The sequence below is a fragment of the Tachyglossus aculeatus genome, chromosome 5 (genome assembly GCF_015852505.1).
Source record: "Tachyglossus aculeatus isolate mTacAcu1 chromosome 5, mTacAcu1.pri, whole genome shotgun sequence".
Lineage (NCBI taxonomy): Eukaryota > Metazoa > Chordata > Mammalia > Monotremata > Tachyglossidae > Tachyglossus > Tachyglossus aculeatus.
This window is the reverse complement of record NC_052070.1, coordinates 46,400,156-46,426,275: the sequence shown is the minus strand read 5'-3', so window position 1 is coordinate 46,426,275 and position 26,120 is coordinate 46,400,156. Positions and strand designations below refer to the sequence as shown.

Sequence of the window (26,120 nt, the reverse complement as noted above, 5' to 3'; positions counted from 1 at the left end):
GTGTGCAGATCACTGTACTATAGAAAAGAACTGTTGGATACCGTCCCTACCTCAAGGAGCCTATGATCTAGTAGGGGAGATAGACATTAAAACAAATTACAGATAGGGAAAGGGCAGAGTATAAGTCTATATACACAGGTGCTGTGGGGCTAAGGGTGGGGTGAATTTAAAAATGCTTAGGGGATACGGACCCAAGTACATAGTGAAGCAGAAAGACGGGAGATTAAGGTGGGAAGGTGAAAGATTAGTCAGGGGAAGGCTTCTTGGAGTTGACATGATTTTATAAAGGCTTGGAAGATAGGGAGAGTGTGAAGGAGAGAGATGGGGTGAAAACTGGAGGGTGCAGTTGGGATAGACTTTTTTAGGAAAGTGACGTGTTTGAAAACAGTGGCGAAGGAGTCGGAGCTGTTGAAGATGGAGATTTGGGGGAGAGAGAAGGGAGCTTTTATTTCTTATTTCTACTCCTCCTCCTCCTTTCCTATCCCCCTCCCATTTTCATGTCGTTTTGTCTTTATGTTTTCAATCTTTCTTCATGTGCCCATCACCAACCTCCCTGCCCCCACTGCCGGATTGTGAACCCTGAAGGTCAAGGGCCAGTTCTTATTTTTCCTTTACTGTACTTTTCCCCAGTGCTTAGTAAAGTGCCTTACACACTCTAGGTGCTCAATAAATACCATTAGATGAATTTAATGAATGACAGAGGAGATAAAAGGATATATTTTTTCTGATCAATTTTCTTTCTTTTCTGGCTGTTTTGTTTTTGGGGTTTTTTGTTTTTTGTTTTTACTAGAGGAAGGGATGGGATTAGACTGACTGAAAAATTTAACAAGAATTCCCCAGTGTGAAGGTTTGTGTTGGAAGTAGGACAAAATTTGAGCCTGGAGTAGGGGGGAAGTTGAGGAGTGAAAGGTCTTCTACTTTGGGCTGCCACTTGATCGATGCTCCTTTCAGCCTCCCAAACTTCTAGGAAGCCAAGGGTTCCATTTCCTGACCCATTTCTCCCTTAGTTAGGATGTGACCCACATCAGCCCAGAAGAGTATCAGCTCACCACAATGGCCCAGGGATCCTGGTGGGCCAATGTGGCCCTGGTATCCCATCAGACTAGTGTGGCCCTGGTATCCCGATGAGCTAGGATGGCCCTAATATCCTGGTGGGCCAGTGTGGCCCTGGGAAAGGATGGAGAAAATGGAGTTTTGTCTAGAAGCAGTGTGGTTTAGTGGATAGAATACAGACTTGGGAGTCAGAAGGTCATGGGTTCTAATTCTGGCTCTGCCACATGCCTGCTCCATGACCTTGGGCAAATCACTTCACTTCTCTGGGCCTCAGTTTCCTCATCGGCAAAATGGGGATTAAGAGTGTGAGAGTGTGAGCCCTATGTGGGAGAGGGATTGTACCCAACCTGACTACCTTGTATCCACTCCAGTGCTTAGAACAGTGCTTGGCACATATAAAGTGCTTAACATAGTAAGTGTTTTGTTGTCCATCTCCTTCTAGACTGTGAGCCCGTTGTTGGGCAGGGATTGTCTCTATCCAGGGATTGTCTCTATCTGTTGCCAAACTTTGCTTTCCAAGCATTTAGTACAGTCCTTTGCACGCAGCAAGTGCTCAAAAATATGAATGAATTGAACGAATGAATGAACAAGTACCATAATAATAATAATTAGAACAGTTCTTGGGCATCTCTCTGGTAATAATAATAATGGTGGCATTTGTTAAGCACTTACTATGTGCCAAGCACTGTTCTAAGCACTGGGGTAGAAATAAGGTAATCAGGGTGTCCCACATGGGGCTCACAGTCTTCATCCCCATTTTACAGTTGAGGGAACTGAAGCCCAGAGAAGTTAAGTGACTTGCCCAAAGTCACACAGCTGACAAGTGGTGGAGCTGGGATTAGAACCCACGACCTCTGACTCCCAAATCCGGGCTCTTGCCACTAAACCACGCTGCTTCTCAGGTGGTTTGCTAATGTTAATGGGGAGTGGGAAAGGGGTTACCCTTCACTTTAATTCCAATCAAAATAGTGAATTGGATAAGCGAAGTCCCCTACAAAATGTTTTTTTTTTTTAATGTATTAGTCTTGGGGAAGCAGCGTGGTTTAGTGGAAAGAGCATGGGCTTGGGACTCAGAGGTCGTGGGTTCTAATCCTGGCTCCGCCACTTATCATCTGTGTGACTTTGGGCAAGTCACTTAACTTCTCTGTGCCTCAGTAACCTCAATTATAATGTGGGGATTGACTATGAGCCCCATGTGGGAAAACCCAATTACCTTGTATCCCCCCTAGAGCTTAGAACAGTGCTTAGCATATACTAAGAGCTTAACAAATACCATCTTTATTATCATTATTATTATTTAATATAAAGCTTTGGAGCCCCAAAATGGGGCTCCAAAAGGGTTGATTTTGTTTTCACTCCCTGGTCAAAGGTTGGTTCTGTAGATTTGTCCTATGATTTGAGTATATCACTGTGAGGACAGAGCATGGGACTGGGAATCAGGAAATGCTCTCCAAATCTTCAGTGGCTGCATGTCAATCTACACATCAAGCAAAAACTCCTCACTCTCGACTTCAAGGCTGTCCATCACCTCACCCCCTCCTACCTCACCTCCCTTCTCTCCTTCTACAGCCCAGCCTGCACCCTCTGCTTCTCTGCCGCTAACCTCCTCACTGTACCTCGTTCTCGCCTGTCATGTCATCGACCCCTGGCCCACGTCCTCCCCCTGGCCTGGAATGCCCTCTCTCCACACATCTGCCAAGCTAGCCCTCTTCCTCCCTTCAAAGCCCTACTGAGAGCTCACCTCCTCCAAGAGGCCTTCCCAGACTGAGCCCCCTTTTTTCCTCTCCTCCTCCCCACCCCCTGCCCTACCTCCTTCCCCTCCCCACAGCGCCTGTATATATGTTTGTACAGATTTATTACTCTATTTATTTTACATGTACATATTTACTATTCTATGTATTTTGTTAGTGATGTGCATTTAGCTTTAATCCTATTTGTTCTGACGACCTGACACCTGTCCACATGTTTTGTTTTGTTGTCTGTCTCCCCCTTCTAGACTGTGAGCCCATTGTTAGGTAGGGACCGTCTCTATATGTTGCCAACTTGTACTTCCCAAGTGCTTAGTACAGTGCTTTGCACACAGTAAGTGCTCAATAAATATGATATGAATGAATGAATGCTGATCCAAGTTTGTACCTGGGCCTGTGTGACCTACTGTGTGTCTCTTAACCTCTATAGGCTTCAGTTTCTTACTCTGTAAAATGGGGATTAAATGCCTATTATCTTTCCTCCTTAGACAGTGAGCACCATATGGGACAGGGATAGTGTCCAATCTGCTGATTTGATATCTGCCCTGTGCTTTGCACTTAGTAAGGAATTGAATATAATAATAATCATGATTATTTATTATTACTGGCACAAAATGATGAGGGCACAGTGTTGTTTGCTACTGTTGCTATTTCAGAGATAGCTTGCTCTGGGACCACAGATTGCACTTTTTCTCCCAAAAAATATTTGTACAACATGACGCAAGCCCTCTGAAAGACAGCTGAAGGGTCAAGTTAATGGGACTTTCCAAAAACAATATCAACTCCAATTTCTCTGAAATACAACCCAGATTCGAAGGAATGATAAAATTGCTTCAAAAACATTATAAATCAGCTTTAAATGTCTAAAGCATGAGGGCCCTAAATGTAGTCCAGAGAGCTATGGGGACCTTGTCCAATTCCCTCACCACCAGAACTATGGGCTACCATAGTCCCTGAAGCCTTTGGAACACACCCTCCCCCTATTATCACCCTGGGAACATACATCACAACTTGAAAACACTGGAAAATTGCTTTCCCTGAAGACCCAAGACTTCACCACGTCCTTCCCCAGCCTACCCTCCATTCTCTGCATCCCAGGTTCTCTCTTTCACTGCCATTCCAAATAATAGGAGCTCCATCGGGGAACTCCCAGTCAAGCCACCATTCCCATTCTCCCCACTCCAGGTACCCAGACTACAACCCCATTGTAATAATAATAATGATGGTATTTGTTAAGCGCTTATTATGTGCCAGGCACTGTTCTAAGCGCTGGGGTAGATACAAAGCAATCAGGTTGTCCCATGTGGGGCTCACAGCCTTAATCCCCATTTTCCAGATAAGGTAACTGAGGCCCAGAGAATCAATCAATCGTATTTATTGAGCGCTTACTGTGTGCAGAGCACTGTACTAAGCGCTTGAGAAGTGAAGTGACTTTCCCAAAGTCACATAGCTGATAAGTAGTGGAACCGGAGTTAGAACCCACGACCTCTGACTCCCCACAAGCTCGTGCTCTTTCCACTAAGCCACTCCACTTCTCTTTCTGTAGGACCACCATGCCACTACTGGCAAATTTCCCTTTGTCTTTGACCTCTTCATGACTCCTCCCCTTCACCATCATTGAGACAATGACTCTCCCCCACTTCAAAGTCTTATTGAAGACACATCTCCTCCAAGCCTTCCTTTTCTCATGTCCCACTCCTTTCTGCATCGCTCTGACTTGCTCTCTTCATTCATTCCCCCCTCTCAGCTCCAAATCACTTATGTATATATCACGTGACTCAGTGGAAAGAGCACAGGCTTGGGAGTCAGAGGTCATGGGTTCTAATACCGGTTCAGCCACTTGTCACCTGTGTGACTTTGGGCAAGTCACTTCACTTCTCTGGGCCTCAGTTACCTCAACTGTAAAATGGAGATTAAGACTGTGAGCCCCACATGGGACAACCTGATCACCTTGTATCCCCCAGAGCTTGGAACAGTGCTTCGCACATAGTAAGTGCTTAACAAATGCCATTATAATTATTATTTATATTAATGTCTGTCTCCCCCTCTAGATTGTAAGCTCACTGCGGGCAAGGACTGTGTCTATTTGTTGTTGCATTGTACTCTTCCAAGCACTTGGTACAGTGCTCTGCACACAATAAGCATTCAATGAATTCGACTGACTGACTGACCTGGCCTGATGGAAGTGTTACTTGCTGTTCACTCCGAAGGTGATTTTCTCCCACTCCCCCATTTTAGAGGGAAAGGTGGGGGGTTGGCCAAGTCCTCCCCCTGCATTACTGCATTCACACCATCAAACCTCCTCCCCACTTCATTTTCTCTGAGCCACGAGAAGCAGCATGGCTCAGTGGAAAGAGCACGGACTTTGGAGTCAGAGGTCATGGGTTCAAATCCCGGCTCCACCACTTGTCAGCTGTGTGACTTTGGGCAAGTCACTTAACTTCTCTGTGCCTCAGTTACCTCATCTGCAAAATGGGGATTAAGACTATGAGCCCCCTGTGGGACAACCTGATCACCTTGTAACCTCCCCAGTGTTTAGAACAGTGCTTTGCACATAGTAAGCACTTAATAAATGCCATTATTATTATTATTATTATTATTATTATTATTTCTTATCTTTTGGAGCCCAAATCATCTGCCTCTTCCACCCACAACAAGTTGTGGTAATCATCTAGAGCTCCTGCCCCCACCCCCGTCCCTACCTCCACTTTTCTGTGGGGCTCCAATGTCTCTCTCTCCTTTCTGTTCTACTCCTCTCCTACATTGCTCCTCAGGGATTTCAAAATTCACCTAGATATTCCTAATGACCCCCCGGCCCCCAGCTGCCTACTTCTTCTCTGGTCTCAATTCACCCACCTCCCCCACTTTTCAATTTGATCTTCTCAATCAATCATTCAATCAGTGGTGTTTACTGAGCGCCTACTATGCAGAGCAATCAATCGATCAATCAATCATGTTCATTGAGTGATTACCATGTGCAGAGGACTGTAATAATAATGATGGTATTTGTTAAGCGCTTACTATGTGCCAAGCACTGTTCTACACACTGGGGTAGATACAAGGTTATCCAGTTGTCCCACGTGGGGCTCACAGCCTTAATCCCTATTTTACAGTCAAGGTAACTGAGGCCCAGAGAAGTGAAGTGACTTACCCAAACTCACACAGGGGACAAGTGGCGGAGCCAGGATTAGAACCCAGGACCTTCTGACTCCCAGCCCGGGCTCTTCCATTAAGCCACGCTGTTTCTCTATACATACACGCACCCACACATATACATACACACACATACCTGCATATGTACGCACATATATGCATGCATACATACACATGTACACACATATATGTATGCATACACATTTATTCATTCAGTAGCATTTATTGAGGCTTACTGCATGCAGATCACTCTACTAAGCACTTGGGTGAGTTCAATACAACAATAAACAGACATATTCCCTGCCCACAACGAACTTACAGTCTAGAGTGGGGGAGATAGGCATCAATTTAAAAAAATGAATTACAGATATGTTCATCAGTGCTGTGGGGCTGGGTGTGGGGAAGAACAGAAGGAATAAGTCAGGGTGCTGCAGAAGGGAGTGGGAGAAGAAAGGTGAGGGCTTACATACATATGTACACTCACGCGCGTGCACACACACATATATAGTGAAAAGCTTTGGAAATAGTACCAGAGTCAAAGAGGAAGAGAAAACTAAAGATAATTCAGAAAGGAACAAAATTGTTTAATATTCATTCATTCATTCATTCAATCTTATTTATTGAGCACTTACTGTGTGCAGAGCACTGTACTAAGCACTTGGGAAGTACAAGTCGACAACATATAGAGACAGTCCCTACCCAAAAACAGGCTCACAGTCTAGAAGGGGGAGACAGACAACAAAACAAAACATGTAGACAGGTGTCAAAATCGTCAGAACCAATAGCATTAAAGCTATATGCACATCATTAACAAAATAAATAGAATAGTAATGTACAAGCAAAATAAATAGAGTAATAAATCTGTATAAGTATATATACAGGTGCTGTGGGGAGGGGAAGGAGGTAGGGCAGGGGGAAGGAGGAGAGGAAAAAGGGGGCTCAGTCTGGGAAGGCCTCCTGGAGGAGGTGAGGCAAATAGGCAAAGCAATAGACAGAGTCAATCAATAGTATGAACTGAACACCTATATGTGCAGGGAACTCTACTAATTGCTTGAGAGAGTTCAAAGGAGGTAGAAGATATGATCCCTGTTCTCAAGGAGCTTACAATCAAATGAGGGAGACAGACGAACAAACTGTAACTCCAGGACTTTTTTTTTAAAGGATTTGGATATGTTTTTTAAAAATATTATCAACCCATCAGCCACCTCTAGAACTTACATATTTATTTATACTCCTCCTCAGCACCTGCAAATAAAATGTAATATCAATTGTTCAGTCAATTATTTATTCTGATTATCCCATTTTTAAATATTTCTTTGTCATCTTATGTCATTGGAGCATAAACTCCTTTTAAGCAGGGAGGCCTCCCAGAAGGAGTACAGGCCTGGGAGTCAGAGGACCGAGGTTCTGATCCTAGCTCCACTGCTTGTTTGCTGTGTGACCTTGGACAAGTCATTTAACTTCTCTGTACCTCAGTTTCCTCACCTGTAAAATGGAAATTTAATACCTGTTCTCCCTCCTATTTGAACTGAGAGCCCCATGTGGGACAGGGGACTGTGATTCCGACCTGATTAACTTGTATCTATCCCATTGCTCAGTACATAGTACAGAGAAGCAGCGTGGCTCAGTGGGAAAGAGCACGGGCTTTAGAGTCAGAGGTCATGGGTTCAAATCCCGACTCTGCCAGTTAGCTGTGTGACTTTGGGCAAGTCACTTAACTTCTCTGGGCCTCAGTTACCTCATCTGTAAAATGGGGATGAAGACTGTGAGCCCCCCCCCCCGTGGGACAACCCGATCATCTTGTAACCTCTCCAGTGCTTAGAACAGTGCTTTGCACATAGTAAGTACTTAATAAATGCCATTATTATCATTATCATTATATTTAGCACTTGGAAAAGTACGATGTAATAATCGGTAGACATAATCTCTGCCTACAAAGAGCTTGCAATGGACCTCCTGATTTTACCACTTTTAACCTCACTATTTCTGAAATCCTGTTCTCCTACCACAGTCACCTAACCTGCCTTCTCACCCACATAACCCCTACCTGCAAAACTGCTCTGTGCCTGCCCAGAGACCTCTGATCTTTGGACCCCCACCTCCCCTTATCTCAGACCATCATGCCCCACATGAACTCACTTACTTCATGATGCAACAACTCCATGCCCTCAACATCACCCTCTCTTCCAAACTCAACTCCTTTATCCTCCAGCCCTCTGTCGACTGTGCACCCCAACTTTGTACTAGAGAAGTGGCTTGGCCTAGAGGAAAGAGCATAAACCTGGGAGTCAGAGGATGTAAATTATAATCCTGATTCTGCCACTTTCCTGCTGTGTGATCTTGGGCAAGTCACTTAGCTTGTCTGTACCTCAGGTTCCTCATCAATAAAATGGAGACTCAGCATCTATTTTCCTTCCTACTTAGACTGTGAGCCCCATGTGTGATGGGGACTGTGTCCATCCCAATTACTTTCTATCTACCTGAGTGCCGATTACTGCATCAGCCCCCTTGCTGTCCTCCCTGCCTCCTGTCTCTCCCCATTCCAGTCCATACTTCACTCTGCTGCCTGGATCATTTTCCTACAAAAATGTTCAGGCCATGTTTTCTCACTCCTCAAGAACCTCCAGTGGTTGCTCATTCACCTCCATATCAGACCGAAACTCCTTACAATAGGCTTTAAAGCACTCAATTGCCTTGCCCACTCCTACCTCACCTTGCTACTCTCCTACTACAACCCAGCCCACATACTTCGCTGCTCTAATGCCAACCTGTTCACTGTACCTCGATCTCGTCTAGCTTGCTGCCGACCTCTCGCCCACATTCTGCCTCTGATCTGGAAAGCCCTCCCTCTTCATAGCTAACAGACAGCTACTCTCCCCCTCTTCAAAGTCTTACTGAAGGCACATCTCCTCCAAGAGACCTTCCCTGCATAAGCCCTCTTTTCCCCTTCTCCCACTACCTTCTGCACCACCTTGACTTGCTCTCTTTATTCAACCCCCAAGACCCACTGCACTTACATATTACATATACACATTACATTACATATTACTTAAAATTACATACCTGTAATTTTATTTATATTAATGTCTGTCTCCCCCTCCAGACTATAAGCTCACTGTGGGTAGAGAATGTGCCTTATATTATTGTATTATACTTTCCCCAGTGCTTAGTACAGTGCTCTGCACACAGTAAATGCTCAATAAATGACTGACTGCTTAGTACAGCGCTTAACACAAAACAAGTGGTTAACCAGTACTATTATTATTATTGCTTTTATGCTTCCTCCACTACTGGGTGTGGAACACGTTTGGTGGAAATCCAAGGACTCATTCCTCTCTGCATTCCTCCTGACCATCGGCTTCAAGGCACTAAATCAACACTCTCCCTCCTACTTATGTATTCCCTTCTCCAATTATGCCTCAGTTATCACTCTTTGTGCCTCTCAAGCTAAGCTATTTATTGGCCTCAGCCTGCTTTCTTCCACTTCCAATCCCTTGCTTATACTCTCCCTCCTGCCTAGAATTCTCTCCCTCTTCACACCTATCAGACTGCAGCTCTCCCCATCTTTAAAACCCTTTTGAAATCAGGCCTTCTGCAGGAATCCTTTTCAATTAGTTTCTCTTTTCCCCAGGTTATACCCCCGCTGGCATCTCAGCACTTCTGCCTCAACTGTGAACTTGTGGACACATAGCTAAATACAAGTAGCACTTCTGTATATACCAACTTATCTTTCATTCATTCATTCATTCATTCAATCATCTTAGTGAGCACTTACTATGTGCAAAACACTCTACTGTGCACTTGAGAGTGTACGATATGACATCAGACACCTTCCCTGCTCACTAGGAGCTCACGGTCTCTAGACTGTAAGTTCCTTCTCTAGAATGCAAGCTTCTTGTGGGCAGGAAACGTGTCTACCAACTGTTATATTGTACTGTCTTAAGTGACTAATACAGTGCTCTGCCCACAATAAGTGCTCAATAAGTGATTGATCAGTTGATTGATTACGCACTCCATTACTTAAACACTCACTCACCTACATATCCACTTTTTCTCCTTCCTCCTGTCTATATAAAATAATAGTGATGGCATTTGTTCAGTGCTTACTATTTGCCAGTGCTGGGGTGGATACAAGCAAACTGAATTGGACACAGTCCCTGTCCCATGGGGGGGCTCAATCTCAGTCCCCATTTTACAGCTGAGGTAACTGAGGCCCAGTGAAGTGAATTGCCCAAAGTCACACAGCAGACAAGTGGCAGAGCTGGGATTAGAACCTATGAGTTTATTGTCCACTCCTCCACTAGATTTAATGTTCTTTAAGGAGAGTAATCATATCTTTTAACTCTGCTGTATTCTCCCAAGTGCTCAGAAACAGTGTTTTATGCATAAAACATACACTTGATGTTATCGATCGATTGTTTAGAACAAGAGCTAAGTCATTTAGTAGTGTTTCTGTGAAGGACCAATTACCCACATTAAAAATGCTATTATTTCATTTTGATTGGAAAAATGGAACGGCTCTCTAACTTTAACTTTATATTGTTGTTTTTTTTATTATTTCTGACAGTTGAGAAGCACCTATAGTGTACCAAGCACTGGGGTACAATATCCAGAAATTGATTGAGACATGGTTCCTGACTCACAAGAGACTCAAAATTAAAAAAAGTGGCATGGGGGGAGGGTGGACACACTAGAAAAGAAATAGACAGGGAAATAACACTACAGCAACCGCAGGAAACCCTGAGGTCCCTCACTGCTGGAAGAGGACAGTCATGACTCCTCATGGCGCCGGGCAGGGCTATTCTTGGTTTTTACAGTCACAAACGTCCCAGTGTTCTCACAGTTGGGAAAGGATGCCTCTGCCTGCCCCACCCCTGCAGAGAAAGGCAGGATGGAAAGGCATTTCTTTGCTCTCGAACACTGCCCTAATGGCTGGAAGCTGGGCATGACAGGGCTGCAGGCAGGTTTTGTCTATAGTTTCTGAGGCAGAGATCTCATTCAAATGTATTTATTGAGCACTAACTGTGTACAAATCACTGTATTAAGTGCTTGGGAGAGTATGATACAACAACAAACTCATTCCCTGCCTACGACAAGCTCACAGTCTAGAGAGGGAGATAGACAATAATATAAATAAATTAGCTTTATATTAATATATACATACATTAATATATGTATGTTGGGATGGGAGGGAGGATGAATGAAAGGAGCAAGTCAGGGTAATGCAGAAGGGAGTGGGAGAAGAGGAGAGGAGGTCTTAATCAGGAAGGCTTCTCGGAGGAGAAGTGCCTTCAATTAGTCTCTGAAGTGGGGGAGAGCAATGGCATATGTGAAAGGAGAGAGGATTTTAGGGAAAGAAATATATCCATCTAAAGCCCCCAAAGTCAGCGTACACCCCTCAGAATTAAATCAAATTGTCTGCTCCTTTTAGTCTGTAACTGTTCACTTGAATCAATTAATGAATGGTACTTAATGAGCACCTACTGTGTGCACAGCTCTGAACTAAGTGCTTGGGAGAGTATAATACAACAGAGTTGGCAGACAGTCCCTGCTCACAGTGAGCTTATAGTCTAGAGGGGGAGGCAGACATTTATATAAATAAATGATTTATAGCAATTAATTTAAAGATATGAGCATAAGTTCTGTGGAGTTGTGGTACACAATAGTGTATGTTTTCTAATGCCTTATGATTCAGGAAAGGAAGGCAGTATGGGGTAGTGGAAGAGCTGCAGCTCTGGAATTGGAAGTCCCGGGTTCTAATCCCAGCCTTGCCTCCTGTCTGTGTGACCCTGGGCAAGTCATTTAATCTCCCCATGCCTCAGTTTCCCCATCTGTAAAACGGGGACAATAATATCTAATCCCTGTCTCGCAGGGTTGTTGTGGGGAACAAATTAAAATAACTAACAAAAGGAGCTTTGGCAATAAAAGGACAGAATAGAAATTCAACTGAGAAGCAGTGCGGCCTAGTGCATAGAGCATCCGGGGAGTCAGAAGGACAAAGGTCCTAATCCCAGCCCCTTCCAGGTGTCTGCTGTGTGATCTTGGGCAAGTCACTTAACTTCTCTGTACCTCAGTTACTTCATCTGTAAAATGGGGATTAATAATGTTGGTATTTGTTAAGCGCTTTCTATGTGCCAATACCGTTCTAAGCACTGGAGTAGATACAAGGTAATCAGGTTGTCCCACGTGGGGCTCAAAGTCTTAATCCTCATTTTACAGATGAGGTAACTGAGGTACAGAGAAGTTAAATGACTTGCCCAAAGTCACACAGCTGATAAGTGGCAGGCCAGGATTAGAACCACGACCTCTGACTCCCAAGCCTGTGCTCTTTCCACTGAGCCATGCTGCGTCTCTAAGCAGACTAAGACTGTGAGCTCCATGTGGGACTGGAACAGTTTCTAACTTGATTATCTTGTATCTACCTCAGAGCTTAATTCAGTGTCTAGCTCATAGTAAATGCTTAAAAAATCCCATTTTTTTAAAAAAAGGAGAGCATAACTCAAACTCTAAAGGTTAAGGAAGGAAACGTGTGTTGTATCACCTTCAGGAAAAGACCTTGAATTGCTTTTTCCAACCTCTCTCTTGGTTCTCCAGGGCCTAAAGGCATGCATTGTGAGACAGCTGGTAGAGAGAACTGTTCAATCGAGGGTCACAGAATAGAAAACCTAGGCTACCTCCACAACAGCAGACACCACTATGTCCTCATCCATTTCATATGTCTTCTTTGAGCCTGCTATTAGAATGGCATGGTAAGAGTCAAGTGAGTTTTTGCTGCTAACCTCTTGCCCATGTCCTCCCTCTAGCCTAGAACTTTCTCCCCTTCTAAATACGTCTGAGATTCAGAAACCAAATTGAAGTCAAATCCCATTAAATGACTGACTTGAAATGATCCTTTGTGCCCCCCGAATTTTCTGAAAATATCTGGAATGTTTTCTTCCTGAGATTTAGAATTTCCTAAATTCAATATCAACTTTACCAATGATTTTCTTTCACAACTTCCAAGTGGTGGTGGTGGTGGTGGTGGTCCTTAGGGGTAATTAGCCATACAGGCAGTGCTCCCAGGGCAGGGTTGGGCATGCCCCCAAATTTGTTCCAGTAAATCCCGGTGTGAATGCTCAAGAGAGAGTGGGAAGTTTGGGGATCAGGGATGTATTTGAGGTGTGGAAGCTTCTCCTCTTGGAGAGTAGCTTGGCCTACTGGAAAGAGCACAGGGCTAGGATTCAGAGGACCCAGATTCTAATCCCGGCCGTGCCATGTCCCTGCTTTGTGACCTTGGGCAGGTCACTTAATGTCTCTGGTCCTCAGTTCTCTCATCTGCAAAATGGGAATTCAATGCCTTTTCTCTCTCCTACTTGGACTGTGAGCCTTTTGTGAGACATGTATATCTGGCCTACTGCTTAGTAAAGCGCTTGGTACATATTAAGTCCTTAACAAATACCACAATTATTACTGTAGACTGTCGGTGCACAGAACCAGATTTGGTCCCCATTGATTTTCCTGGGACTCTAATAGGTCAGTCTGGTCTTGCTCTCAACCTGGGCAGATGGGAGGGGCAACATGTTTTCTTCTTCTCTCTCTTATGGTATTTGTTAACCACTTACTATGTGCCAACCACTGTACTAAGTGTTGGGGTAGATACAAGCTAATCAGGTTGGACACAGTCCCTGTCCCACATGGGCTCACAATTTAACCTCCATTTCACAAATGAGGTAAGAGAGGCACAGGGAAGTGAAGTGACTTGCCCAAGAATACACAGAAGATAAATTGCAGAGCTGGGATTAGAATCCAAGTCCTTTTGACTCCCAAGCCTGTGCTGTATCTGCTAGGTCACATTGCTTCTCTGTTTTGCCAAATAATAGCCTTGCATCTCTCTGCTATCACATTGGCATGTTCAGTTGAGACGCCTTGGAGCCAGTGGGAGGTGGGAGTCAGAGTGGATCAAAATGGTGGCTTTACCACGATATCCAGGATCACCCAGGTGGGGAAGCAGCGTGGCTCAGTGGAAAGAGCACAGGCTTTGGAGTCAGAGGTCAGGGGTTCAAATCCCGGCTCCACCAATTGTCAGCTGTGTGACTTTGGGCAAGTCACTTCACTTCTCTGGGCCTCAGTTACCTCATCTGTAAAATGGGGATGAAGACTGTGAGCCCCTTGTGGAACGATCACCTTGTAACCTCCCCTGTGCTTATATAGTACTTTGAACATAGTAAGCGCTTAATAAATGTCATTATTATTATTATTATTATTATTTTTACCAAAGCCCTCCAATAGAGGACCAGGCCTCAACGTGGCCCCATTCTCCAGGTCCATTGTCTTATGCCGTCAGGTTGTCATTGATCCATAGCGACACTATGGACACATCTCTCCCAGAACGCCCCACCTCCACATGCAATTGTTCTGATAGCGGATTCATAGAGTTTTCTTGGTCAAAATACGGAAGTGGTTTACCATTGCCTCCTTCTGCAGAGCAAGCTTGAGTCTTCACCCTTGATTTTCTCCCTCGCTGCTTCTGCCAAGCACAGGTGAGCTTTGACTTGTAGCAGATTGCCTTCCACTTGCTAGTCACTGCCCAAGCTAGGAATGGAAATGCCTCTGTCTGACTCTCCCTCCTGTAGTCGAGACTGATAGAGTACTCGGAACTCTCCAGGTGTGATCCTGAGTAGGGGTCCAGGTCCATAGGTCTGACTAAATCCCAGCTTTCAGGATGGCAAGGATGATAAGACACATTTTATGTGCAGTCCTTTCATCAGGAAGTCCAATGCCAGCCCCAAAGGAGTCTTTGCTGGATTACCCAGTACACATCCCCATAACCTGTTTGTTTTGGCTAGAACTAGTCCAAAAAAGAGAAGATGTAACAGCCATGGGCCTAAAGCTCTGTTGAGGTTGAGGAGACATTAAATGTTGCCAAAGAGAGCACCCAGCCAAAGATCAAAAAACTGCCTGATTTTGGCTTTGAAAGGAATTCTATGCTATAAATAGGAAGACAAAGATCTATTTATAAAACACTGGGGAGGACTGAAGTCATGTCATGTCTGCATTGCCGCAGCTACAAGGAAATATTGAAGGAATCAGGTGTTACAAGGTGCACAATAGGAAAGAATTGCTTTCTATATGGATTTCATCACCACAGTGACTCCCTGAGCTATTCAACTTCATTGGAAGCAGGAGCATTCCACCTGGACCCTTTGCTTAATCAGCCCAGCTTTTCAAAACTCTCATATTTTAGCCCTCTGGGACAAAAGAAACAGAAAGGCTCTGAGGAAAGGTGTTTATCCATCAATTAGTGGTATTTATTGAGCACTTTCTATGCCCAAAGCAGTGTACTAAGCACTTGGGAGAGTACCATACAACAGAATTAACATGGGAATTAGCTTGACATAGTGGATAGAGCACAGGCCTAGGAGCCAGAAGGTCATAATAATAATAATAATGATGGTATTTGTTAAGAGCTTACTATCTGCAAAGCACTGTTCTACGCACTGGGGAGGTTACAAGGTGATCAGGCTGTCCCACAGGGGGCTCACAGTTTTAATCCCCATCTTACAGATGAGGGAACTGAGGCCCAGAGAAGTGAAGTGACTTGCCCAAAGTCACACAGCTGACAGTTGGCAAAGCTGGGATTTGAACCCATGACCTCTGACTCCAAAACCCGTGCTGTTTCCACTGAGCCATGCTGCTTCTCATGGGTTCTAATCCTGGCTCTTCCATTTGTCTGTTGTGTGACCTTGGGCAAGTCACTTGAATTCTCTGTGCCTCAGTTACCTCATCTATAAAATGGGGATTGAGACTGTGAGTTCCATGTGGGACAGGGACTGCGTCCAAACTTATTTGCTTGTATCTGCACCAGTGCTTAGTACAGTGCTTGGCAAATAGTAAGTGCATAACAAATACCATCATTACTAAATTGCAGGCACTCCCCCTGCCCATAATGAGCTAGAGTAAGTGAGACTATATTAAGAATGTTGGGAATAAGAAGGTAAGAAACAGGAAAAGTAGATGAATTATGATTTTAAGTAAGATAGTATGCCCTGAAATGCTTTTTTTTTAAAAATGGTATGTGTTAAGTGCTTATTATGTGTCAAGCACTGTACTCAGCTCTGGGGTAGATACAAGGTAATCAGGTTGGACACAGATTCCAGTGCACCATCCACTAGGCCGTGCTGCTTACCTGAATAGAGCATTGAAATAAATGGAATATATTCAATTGAATTCAACTGAATATGTATCTGTAAGTGCTAGAGATGCCTGGGAGTAGTGCCAAAATAGCGACTGTGTTTTCCCCCGTCAGGCTGCAGTCCAGCTCTGATACCTGACAAGGGCCCATCTTTGCTTCCAGTCCAGCTGGGCAGGTTAGCAGGTGTCCCAGTGGGTCAGGTGGACACATGGCCCATTAGTACTGGCCCAGAAATAGGTGCTAAGAGCAGCACATGATATAAAGCATTCATTTATTTATTTATATTAATGTTGGTCTTCCTCTCCCACACCTGACCCTGTAGACTACAAGCTCACTTTGGGCAGGGAATCTCCTTGTTTATTGTTATATTATACTCTCCCAAGTGCTTAGTACAGTGCTCTGCACACATTAAGCTTTCAATAAATAAGACTGACTGATTGGCTGACCACTGGCTCCTGTCCCTGAACATGCTTCCTGCTTAGCCCCAATCATTTTCCCTGTCTGTCCCCCTCACCACATGTTCATTCATTTAATCGTGCTTATTGAGCACTTATTATGTGCCAAATACTTTACTAAGGGCTTGGGAGAGTACAGTATAACAATCCCTAACCCCTTACAACTGTCTGGTTTATTTTCCTTTATCTCCCCTCCCCACATGCCTCCTTGGGAGCCCTGTCCCTCCCTCATGCTCAAAATTAAAAGTTGGCACCTTCAGTCTCCACTATTTCTTCCTCTATGCTCCATTTCCCAATTCCTCCCATTATTGCCTTTGCTGGGCTTTTTTTGGTTCTGAGCTCTAATACTCAATAAACATTTTCAAAACATTCTTATGAATTATGCAATTTGAGCAATTTGATGCCATCTCTTCCTCCCATTAAGTGGCTCTATCAGTTTAATAGACCAGCACATACAATGTTTCAACAATTATATCTGAATTTTACATGGATGTTTCAGTATATTTTGGACGTTTCTTAGATCTCTATTTGTATAATTCACTTCAAAACTGGCTATTGGACAAAGACACCTATAAAGAAAGACGACATCTTCTTGGCTTTTGAGTTGATCATATGATGCAATCTCAATAATAATAATAATAATAATAATAATGGTATTTGTTATGTGCTTATTATGTGCCAAGCACTGTTCAAAGTCCTGGTATCAATCAGTGGTATTTATTGAACACCTAGTGAGGCACTGTAATTATTATTACAGTGAGGCACCTAGGCACTGTAATTATTATAATTATGGTATTAGTTAAGCGCTTACTATGTGCCAGGCATTGTACTAAGCACTGGGGTGGGTACAAGCACTTTGGGTTTGATACAATCCCTTTCCCACGTGGGGCTCACAGTCTCAATCCCCATTGTACAGATGATGTAGGTGAGGCCCAGAAAAATGAAGTGACTTGTCCAAGGTCACACAGTAGATAAATGGCAGAAGCAGGATTAGAACCCGTGACCTTCTGACTCCCAGGCATGTGCTCTATCCACTACACCATGCTGCTTCACTGTACTTAGGGCTTGGGAGTTTACCGCAAAGGAAAGATACAGTCCCTGTCTACAGGTATCTTACAGTTTAGTGTGGGAAACAGACTATTTGTAAATACTGGGAGCAAGAGAAGGAATAAGAATAGAGCAGGAAGTAGTGAAAATATATCATGGTGAAATAGCTAAAGAAATAATAGATGGTACAATATAAAGAACAATTTAAATGAATTGTGTAATGGGGCAGTGATAGAAAGCTGAAATACAACCTCTAATTTTGTATACAACTTATAAATAATTTTGTAAATAGAAAATTACTCATAGCCTTGAGTTCACAAAAAATTACAGCCAGATTGCATGCATTAAATGTGTTAAATGATTACAGTTTATGGATCTGGTTATCATGTGGCATTCTTCTTCCCCACCCAGACTTTGCCACCTTATAACTGAAGGGATTTTTAACTCAGTATTTTGCAGATCAGCCTACTAATGGCACAAGGTCTAAATGGGATGGTGAAAGTGATAGCTTCAAACCCAGCCAGACCTCCTCTAATGGGAGGGTTTGGTCTTTGCAGAACCCCATGGTAAGGAAAACCTATGCTGTAGTAATCACCCGTTCCGGCCCTGCCAACACGAGCACAAGCAATTTCTTCCAATAACATAGCACACCAAACCCAAAAAGGCTGGTAATGTCGGAAGAACTTTCCCTAATTTCCTAAAAGGACTCTAGCCAAAATGCAGAGGGAAAACACGCTCTGAGGCTGAAATGAGTCTATTGAGGGCGGTTGGAGACCTAAGCTTTCCATCTCGCTTGCCCCCCGCCCCGGGCCTCACTGCACTTCCTCACCGGAACCAGGTCCCTTTTGGGGTATTTCCTCTTCCTTGTTTGCTCTCTTCTCTCATATCACTCCAGCTAAGTCTTCTCTAGAAAAATCTTGTCTTATGCCGTCGAGTCGTTTCTGACCCAAAGCAACACCACGGACACATCTGTCCCAGAACGCTCCGCTCTCCATCTGCAATCGTTCTGGTAGCGTTTCCATAGAGTTTTCTTGGTAAAAATACGGAAATGGTTTACCTTTGTCACCTTCTGCCCAGAAAACTCGAGTCTCCACCCTCGAATCTCTCCCACGCTGCTGCTGCCCAGCATGAGTGAGCCCACTTCTAGACTGTGAGCCCACTGTTGGATAGGGACCATCTCTATATGTTGCCAACTTGTACTTCCCAAGTGCTTAGTACAGTGCTCTGCACACAGTAAGCGCTCAATAAATACGATTGAATGAATGATTGAGCTTTGACTTGTAGCAGATTGCTTTCCAATAGCTAGCCACTGCCCAAGCTAGGAATGGAATGGATAGGCCTCTGCTTGACTCTCCCTCCCATAGCCAAGACTAGTAGAGTACTTACTGGAAACTCTCCAGGTGCAACCCTGAAAGGGGCTAGAAAAATCTAATCAGGGTTTATTCTGAATACTCCTGAATCCAGCTCACTGTTCACTTCTGTGGATTTACATCTTCCTGTCTTTCGTATTTACAGTATGACCACCTCGAGGCTGAGATTGGGTTTTATACATCTGAATAATTTCTAAGTACCTTGTAGAATGCTTTGCACTCAGTAGATAGAGAAGCAGCGTGGCTTAGTGGAAAGAGCTCAGGCTTGGGAGTCAGATGCCGTGGGTTCTAATCCCGGCTCTGCCACTTGTCAGCTGTGTGACTTTGGGCAAGTCACTTCACTTCTCTGGGTCTGTTACCTCATCTGTAAAATGGGGATGAAGCCTGTGAGCCCTATGTCGGACACCTTGATTACTTTGTATCTACCCCAGTGCTTAGAACAGTGCTTTGCACACAGTAAGTACTTAACAATGTGACTATTATTATTATTATTATTAATAATAATAAGTGCTGTTGATTCTGATACTACTGTCGTAATTGCCACATTTTCAACATATCCCTGCCAACTAAAGACAAATAATTCCTAGAACTTAGCCTACCAATGGCCAATGCTGGCAGAGAAACAAGGATGTTTCAATGGGGCAGAGTGCAGTCCAAACTATAATCATGGCAATTAAAATAATACTTTATTTTATAGTAAAGGAAATCAATATGTGACAAAAGAAAAAGGCCAAAATATGGAAGAAGGGATATTTCACTAGCAAAGAGATTAACAATCGGGAAGGCAGTTTAGAAAAATCTAAATTTTATTTCATTTTCAAATATTCCTAAATATAGGTAAATTTACAGTACATTCTTTTGACCGTCACTGAACCTAAGTATTTCTTGAGTCAGTCCTCAGTTGCCTACGAACAACGAAAATTCATAAAATCAGGAAATGATTAATTTGTCGTTATATGTCATAATTTTTCATAAGGAAACTAGCTGAGATCCACACACTCCCTTTCAAATAACTACTCCGTTTGATATTTCATCATCCTAGATCTAGAAAGGTAACAACAGTGAATGACATAATGCCAAAGAAATGCCAGAGGAAGCTTTTGCAAGAAGCTGCACCAAACATGGGCAAAAAGCCTGGGCCAACTTAGCTTAGGCAAATATTCAGATATCTGTCGTCAGTTTAAATCTGATCAGTAGGGCCGGTTTGTAAACAGGGTACATGGACTTTATGTTGCGAAACTTTTAAGCGTTGCAGTCTCCTGTTTGCACAAAATGTTAGCGGGGGAGAACTTGACAGTAGAAAGGATGCAGATTCATTTACCTCTAGCCACGACTGACTTTGAAATGTCACCTCTTAGAGATGGCCTTCAGGTCGATGACACTGCCAAAGGTGAGTCTAAATCCACAACTTGAGGGTCTTTAATAAAGAATCTCTTACACTCTTGAACAATCTGCCCATGAAAAAACATTAATGCCCTTTTTCTGGTCCCCTGCTACCTTGTTGTCACTTAAGGCAATCTATTATTACACATATCACCTTACTAGAATATAAGCTAGATTCCAGCTTAAACCTAATCAATCAATCATATTTATTTAGTGCTTACTTTGTGCAGGGTGCTGTACTAAGCATTAGGAGAGTAATAATAATAATTATGGTATTTGTTAAGCGCTTACTATGTGCCAAACACTGTTCTAAGCACTGGGGTAGATACAAGGTAATAAGGGTGTCCCACAGGGGGATCACAGTCTTAACCCCCATTTTACAGATGAGGTAACTGAGGTGCAGAGAAATTAAGTGGCTTGCCCAAAGTCACACAGCAGGCAGCTGGCAGAGGCAGAATTAGAACCCACATCCTCTGACTCCCCAGCCTGTGTTCTTTCCACTAAGCCATGCTGCTTCTCTGAGAGTACACTACCACAGTTGATAGACACATTCCCTACCCACGAGAAGCTTAGAATTCCTTGTCTCCTGTTTTCATTGACCATGGAGAGCAGCTGGCTGACCAATTCTGACTCTACATTACCAAAAGACTTGAAAACAATTAAATTATCCTTGTGCTTCTTTTCTTCCTGGTAATTCTTTCATCTTTCTCCTAATTCTTATTTGCCAAAGATCCATCATCCTTAAATTGTGAAGCCCTAAACTGTTCAATATTTTAGAAATATCCTCATCATTTCAGGATCCAGTAGGAAGGTTGTAAATTCTTTGAAGACAAAAATCACATCTCCTAATTCTACTGAACACTCCCAAATGCTTTGGACAGAGGTCTGCATGCAGAAGATGCTCGATAATACTACTGATTGATTGTTTTTAGTTACCTTGCACTTCTAATAAGCCTGTTTAAACATCCCTACATCAGAAACACATCCTTAACAAAATTACTTCTCTGCCGACTCATGAATCCCTGTCTCTTTTCCACAATAGTCACGCCGTGGCCCATCTTTCTTCGGGTTTGCATCCTCTTAAAGTTTTCAGAGGTTATAAACATCAGTTCAGATTAAGAAAACCTTACTTAGCTACCCACCCACTTTAGCCCTCTCCTACCCTGGGCCTGGCAGGAGGATAAGAAGGTTGAGAAGTGGAGGAACATAGAGAGTGGGAATGGGCCAGTGAAGGCTCTGGTGTGGAAGATGTAATTGTCATGAGGGCCAAAGGAGGTGAGAAGGTAGTAGTAACAGTCATAGCATTTATTAAGCACTTTCTGTATGCAGGGCACTTTATGAAGCACTGGGAAAGAGTAAGATAAGAAATAGACACGGACCCTGTCCCCTTGAGGGTCTGGTGATCTATGAGCTATCTTCCCCATTACTCCTAAATTTGAATGGTTTCATTCATTTCCTAATTTCTCTCCCCAGTAGATAACAAAGCATCCTGCCTATGACCTTGTGATTCAAATGAGCAGAATATGGCTTGGTCACTTGCTCGTTTACAATTTACATTTTGCATTTTAGCCCTAGACACCAAGCTACTCACCTGGTCTCCCTTTCCATGGGGTCGCTTTACTCAGCTTGTAAGAAAATAAAATTCTTTAGCATTTTGCTACCAACTTAAAAATTGCACATACATTATTAGTCAACCAAATAATAATAATCATAATGTTGGTATTTGTTAAGCCCTTCCTATGTGCCAAGCACTCGTCTAATGCTGGGGTACATACAAGGTAATTAGGTTGTCCCATATGGGGCTCACAATCTTAATCCCCATTTTACAGGTTACGTAACTGAGGCAGGCACAGAGAAGTTAAGTGACTTACCCAAAGTCACACAGCTGACAAGTGGCAGAGCTGGGATTCGAACCCACGACCCCTAACTAACTCCCAAGCCTGTGCTCTTTCCACTGAGCAGTGCTAGAATCCTAGAGAGGAGAATAGGTTTGATTATAGTTACCTCTAGTATTTATGTTCCTTCTTTTAAACTTCCCCATTGCTTGTCTATGCATGTTTATTTGATTGACCATTCATTTATCCTGGTTCCACTGCTGAAAATAGTTTTATGTCTGTCTTCGCCCATTAGAGGGCAAACACCTTGTGCTGGGAATGTGTCTTGAGCATTGTACTTTCCCAAGGGCTTAGTTCAGTGCATTGCAAAGGGGAGCACAATAAATACCATTACTACCAGGAAAGGAAATACTCTCTATCCTCAGGCCCTGAGCGCCTTCACAGGAACATTGCACCCAAGGGTTAACTCATCAGTAGCAGATGGAGAATAGGGGAAAAGCAGAATTGTGCACTAGCTCCTATATCTTTTTTATGGTATTTGTAAAGCACCTACTATGTGCCAAGCAATCTACTAAGCACTACGAAAGATACAAGATAATCAGGTACCATCTGGGGCTCATAATCTAAGAAGAAGGAAGAATGGGAATGACTGTGACTGTGAGCCTGTTGTTGGGTAGGGACCGTCTCTATAGGTTGCCGACTTGTACTTCCCAAGCACTTAGTACAGTGCTCTGCACACAGTAAGTGCTCAATAAATAAGATTGAATTAATTAATTAATTAATTGAAGGCAGAAAGAACCACAGGTCATCCCTCCCTAAGTTAGCTTCACCTTTGAAGAATATAAATGCTGGAACAAATCAGAATCTTATGCCAGTATCTCCCTTAGAAAGAGGGCCTACCTATTTTTTTGTTTTGTTTTTAAATGGCATTTGTTAAGCACTTACTATGTGTCAGCCACTGTACTAAGCATTGCAATATATACAAATGAATCATGCCCCACATGGGGCTCACAGTCTTGCTGGGTGGCCTTGGGCAAGTCACTTCACTTCTCTGTGCCTCATTTACCTCATCTGCAAAATGGGGATTAAGAGTGCGAGGCCATGTGGGACAGTGACTGTGTCCAACTTGATTAACTTGTACCTATCCCAGGGCTTAGAACAATGCTTAAGTGAACGTTTAACAAGAAACATAATAATAATAATAGTAATTATTATTATTATTAATCCCCATTTTACAGATGAGGTAACTGAGGAACAGAGAAGTTAAGTGACTTGCCCAAGGTTCATTCATTCAATCGTATTTATTGACTGCTTACTATGTGCACAGCACTGTACTGAGCACTTGAAGGTTACCCAGCAGACAAGTGGTGGAGTCAGAATTAGAACCCAGGTCCTTCTGATTTCCAGGCCCATACTCTATTCACTAGGCCATGCTTGTCATTACAGAATGGAAGCTGAAAATTCCTTTTCTTTAAATGATGGACAGAGTGAAAAGAAACAAAGAGATTGGGATACTTGAAAGTCATATATCACATGAAATGGTTTATTTTCACTTCCCTCCTGCCCATCAAGCTGCATCCTGATAGATTGAAGAAAATAGCCTTTCAGCCCTCAAAAGACAAATTTCAGGCTTGAATCATTTTCACAGAATAATATTTAAAAATATATTTCCTACTCAATGCTAGACCGAGGAACAAATTATTTTGACTCGGATCTTTACCTAAGAGCTAAATTACAGCAGCGATTCCCTAACCAGGATAAGAAGCAGCGTGGCCTAGTGGAGAGAGCATGGGCCTGAGAGTCAGAAGGACCTGGGTTCTAATTTCAGCTCTGCCACTTTTTTGCTGTGCAACTTTGGGAAAGTCGCTTCACTTCTCTGTGCCACATTTACTTCATCTGCAAAATAATAATGATGGCATTTGTTAAGCGCTTACAATGTGCAAAGCACTGTTCTAAGCGCTGGAGAGGATACGAGGTGATCAGGTTGTCCCATGTGGGGCTCACAGACTTCATCCCCATTTTACAGATGAGGGAACTGAGGCACAGAGAAGTGAAGTGACTTGCCCAAAGTCACACAGCTGACAGTTGGCGGAGTCGGGATTTGAACCCATGACCTCTGACTCTCAATCCCATGCTCGTTCCGTTGAGCCACACTGCTTCTCTAAAAGTGACAGCTGGGACATTTTCTAACTAAAAACACACGCCACCTTCGAGCTGGAATTGAACCAGCAACCTAAGGATCCCTCCAGTGGGGTAGCCACACTACAGTCCGCCGCTCTACCAGCTGAGCTATCGAAATGGGGATTAAGACTGTGAGACCCATGTGGGGCATGGACTGTGCCCAACTTGATTAGCTTTTATCTACCCCAGCGCTTAGTATATTGCCTGGCACATACTAAGTGTTGAACGAATACCATAAAAAAGTACAAACTCCTAATTGTGATCTTTAAATTGTTCTACTCTATTCATATCTTGTTGCACAATTGTCCACACCCTGTACCCCAGGTGGCTTTTAGAACCTTTTTTGTCGCCTTAAAACTCTTGAGATTCAGAAGACAATTATATAATTTGCTGCCTGATTTAGCTGGTCTAAAGGAAAAAAAATGTTTCAGGAAGTTCTATTATTTCAAAGATAATGCCAGAGTACAGCCTAACATTAAAACTGGAATTCAACGGGCTAGTGAAATAAAGCAATTTCCTCCTTTTTAAATGTTCTGTGTGGGCCAGAAAGTCACAAATCTTGTTTCCATGGAGGTGAGTCACTAACCAGTAACTTTCTATGAGAAACAAAAGTGATTCATATTAAGTAATAATATTTCCATTTCCGAGGTCCAAGAGCTACAAGTGATGCCTTAAATTATGTGGACAGAGGTCCTTCCGTGACACTTCCTTATTTTTTTCTTTTATCTTTTTGAGAAGTTTCCTGAGAAACGTTCTGGGGTTGCAGAAGATTGGGAGCTCTGTCCAGACTGAAAGCTCATTGTAGGTGGGGATCGTTTCCACCAACTCTGTTGCACTGTACTCTCCCAAGTGATTAGGACAGTGCTCTGTGCATGGTAAGTGCTCAATAAGTGCCCCTGATGATGATGCACAAAAGTCCCAGGGCCTAGTGATAGAGAAGAAGCTGACACCATTGGGTCCCCAGCAGGGTAAGAGGAAGGTCGAAAGTGAAAGGGGTGTTGGGCTCTTTCCCCATACCCAACTAAGATTTCTTATTAGTGATATTTTTAATAATAAGGATAATGATGGTATTTATTAAGTGCTTACTATGTGCCAAGCACTGTTCTAAGCTTGCTTACTGTGTGCCAGGCACCATATTAAGTGCTGGAGTGGATTCAGGCTAATCATTTTGGACACAGTCCCCGGTGGGGCTCACAGTCTCAATCCCCATTTTGCAGATGAGGTAATTGAGGCTCAGAGAAGTTAAGTGACTTGCCCCAAAGCTATATCATACATAAGTGGAAGAGCTGGGATTACAACCCAGGTCCTTCTGACTCCAAAGCCCGTGCTCTATCCACTAGTCCACACTGCCTCTCCTCGTTTTTCATTTTAGGATTTGGCTCTAGCTTTAACCATTAACACCATGTTCCTAAGACATTATGAGATGTGCTTAATGAGTTATTTGCTTCAGAAAGAATGGAAAGAGCATGGGCCTGCGAGTCAGAGGACATGGGTTCTATTCCTGGCTCCACCACTTGTCTGCTGTGTGATCTTGGGTAAGCCACTCAACTTCTCTGAGCTTCAGTTACCTCATCAGTAAAATAGGGATTAAGACTGTGAGCCCCACATGGGACAACCTGATTACCTTGTATCTACCCCAGCATTTAGAACAGTGCTTGGCACATAGTAAGCACTTAACAAATACCATAATTATTATTATTATTTCTCTGAGTAGCTTCATCATA

The 26,120-nt window shown here is 43.3% G+C and overlaps 2 non-coding genes across 2 annotated transcripts; both read right to left on the bottom strand.

Annotated features, from left to right (window-relative positions):
* Positions 1–18,903: 18,903 nt before the first annotated feature.
* LOC119929415 lies at positions 18,904–19,045 on the bottom strand. The gene has a single exon (XR_005451540.1). It is a non-coding gene; the product is annotated as a small nucleolar RNA SNORA7 (small nucleolar RNA).
* A 5,375-nt stretch (positions 19,046–24,420) lies between these two features.
* On the bottom strand, positions 24,421–24,514 carry TRNAY-GUA. The gene is made up of 2 exons: positions 24,478–24,514; positions 24,421–24,456 (listed from the first exon to the last, which is right to left on the bottom strand). It is a non-coding gene; the product is annotated as a tRNA-Tyr (tRNA).
* Positions 24,515–26,120: the final 1,606 nt, after the last annotated feature.